This window comes from Oryza sativa, chromosome 9, assembly GCF_034140825.1.
Source record: "Oryza sativa Japonica Group chromosome 9, ASM3414082v1".
Classification (NCBI taxonomy): domain Eukaryota; kingdom Viridiplantae; phylum Streptophyta; class Magnoliopsida; order Poales; family Poaceae; genus Oryza; species Oryza sativa.
Window position 1 is genome coordinate 7,339,924 of NC_089043.1, and position 2,528 is coordinate 7,342,451.

Consider the following 2,528-nt stretch of genomic DNA (forward strand, 5'->3'; position numbering starts at 1 on the left):
CCACCCGGCCGAGAGAGGGAATTCCACCCCCTGGTGGGCCCAACCAGCCCCACTTTCGGCCGTTGGATTCAAACGGTCAGTGCGGTTATGGCATAGTGAATTTTCATTGAAAATTTTATTTTGGTTTGCTCTGAAAAATTTATTTGAAGAATATCCTCAAAATCCGAAAATCCTAAATGCAATTTTGAAATTCAAACATGTGATGATGCAAAAATTCAAATTGTTGGAAATAAACATGCGGATACATACAAATTTACCTGTTGACGAAGGTCGCGTCATTTTAGGTCCGACGTGCAAGACCGTACCTCCTTTCAGTTCAGTGTATAGATTTTCCACCCGTTTCCGGAGGTGATGGAGTGGGCGTCTTTGGCTTTTCCTTCCACACCTTCTTTGGCTTTGGTGCAGAAGGCGGCTTCTTCTGAGCCGACTGCTCTAGCTTCTTGGCCGGTGTACTTGATTTTACCGGCGTCTTCCAATAATGGTTCCTAGGCATTGTTGTTTCCTTTTCCAGGAAATTTTGCATAAACTTTACCAGACTATCCGTCTTGGGCGGCTCCACTTCAACCACTTGAATATTTTGCGGGTTTGGCCCGTACTTGTTTCTGACCATGGAGCATTGTTCGGTCCTTGATTGAAACTCAAACTTTTCCTCCTTCCCGTTGATATGGAAACGGATACTCCCTGTTCCTACGTCAATGTTAGCTCCTGTGGTGCTATGGAACGGACGCCCTAGGATGAGCGGCGTCTCTTTTCCTGTTTCCATATCCAGCACCACAAAGTCAACCGGGATGAATAAATCCCGTATCTTGACTGGCACATCCTCCGCTATCCCTGCTGGGTAACGAACTGACGAGTCAGCCAGTTGTAGGCGCATCGGTGTTGGTGCTAACACCGTGAAGTTGAGCTTGTCAAAGACGTCCTTTGGCATGACGCTGACACTGGCTCCAAGATCGCACAGGGCCTGGTCGAACTACTATGCCCCGATCGAGCAGGTGATCGTAGGACACCCTGGATCCTTCTTCTGCTCCGGGAGCTTGTGGAGTATGACGTTGCTGCATTGCTCCGTCAGCTTAACCACCTCCGTTGTTGGGAGCGGTCTCTTGTTGTTGAGGATATCCTTGAGATAACGGGCATATGTTTTGAAAAGCGGAAGCGAAGCCATCTAGCTTAACATTAATATTTTCAAGGATCTTGTCATTGACAGCTAGCTTTTTACTTAAGGCATCAGTGGTTTCAGCTTGCGCAAAAACGAGATCCTTCAAGGAGGGTTGGTTAGAGAAGTTACCGTTGTTGTTACCTCCTTGATAATATGGGCGTGGCTGGTTCCACCCCTGACCTCCTTGTGGACGGTACCTATTGTTGTTGTTGCCCATGTACATCGCCTGTTCACGGGTCTCCGGGCAGTCATTCCCAGAATGACCCGTGTTGTCGCAGACCTCACACGTAACGTGTGAGTCCAAGGCCTTGACAGTGCCTTGAGGCCGTTTGTCGTGGTCGTCCAATCGCTTCATGAGGAGGTCCAGCTTGGCAGCAAGTAATTCCGTCTCCTTGATGGTGTGCATGCCTCGCTGACGGGTCTGGAGTCGTTCCTCGCTCCAACCCATATTGGAGACCATCTTCTCTATCAAATCAACGGCTCCTCGAACCGTCTTGGAGAAGAAAGCTCCTCCAGCTGCCGTGTCCAAGTGATCGTGGGACATGGGCGTGAGTCCGTTGTAGAAGTTTTGCTGGATCAGCCAGTCGTCCATCCCATGATGAGGACAGGCGGACACATATTCCTGCAGTCGTTCCCATGCTTCAGGAATGCACTCATCCCTCGTCTGCTGGAAACTAGAAGTCCTTCCACGAAGGGCATTGGTTTTGCCCATCGGGAAGAACTTCGAGAGGAATGCCGTAGAACACTTGTCCCAAGTGTTGACAGCAGCACGGTTGGCGTAGAACCACTGCTTCGCTTGCACGAGGAGGGAAAACGGGAACAGCCTTAGCCTGACGGCGCCGGACTGACGCCCTTTATAGTGTATGTGCTACAGATCTCCAGGAACTGCTGCAAATGAGCATTGGCATCCTCATTAGGCTTGCTGCAGAACGGGCTAGCCTGCGACATTATGATGAGGCTGGACTTCAAGTCAAAATCCACGTCTCCCATGTTGATCTGTGGCCCAATGGCCACATTCTCAGCAGAGCGAGCAGCGGACTCACGAAGAGTCTTGTCAGCCATAGTCTTGAAAGTCAGTGGCGCTGGTACGGCTGGTTTCTTTGTCAGTAGAGCTTTCTGTGAAGCAACGACTCGCGGCCTGACGCTCCAGAAGAAAGCTTCTAGATTTTCTTTAAAGTTTTCGGCGAATTGAAACCAGTCATGCACTACCCTGTTTTCATAATAAAAGTGAAAACAAACAAGGTTAGCTTACAAAGGGAAATGATTATTAGTTCAGGTAATCTCTATTATGAATCTTTTCCGACAACGGCGCCAGAAATGCTTGTTGGTATTTCTTAACGACATTACTAGAAATAAAATTCCCAGCAATGGC

General features: G+C 48.9%; 1 non-coding gene across 1 annotated transcript; it reads left to right on the forward strand.

Annotated features, from left to right (window-relative positions):
* The first annotated feature begins 1,746 nt into the window (after positions 1 to 1,746).
* Positions 1,747 to 1,853, forward strand: LOC112936488 (small nucleolar RNA R71). The gene has a single exon (XR_003238793.1). It is a non-coding gene; the product is annotated as a small nucleolar RNA R71 (small nucleolar RNA).
* Positions 1,854 to 2,528: the final 675 nt, after the last annotated feature.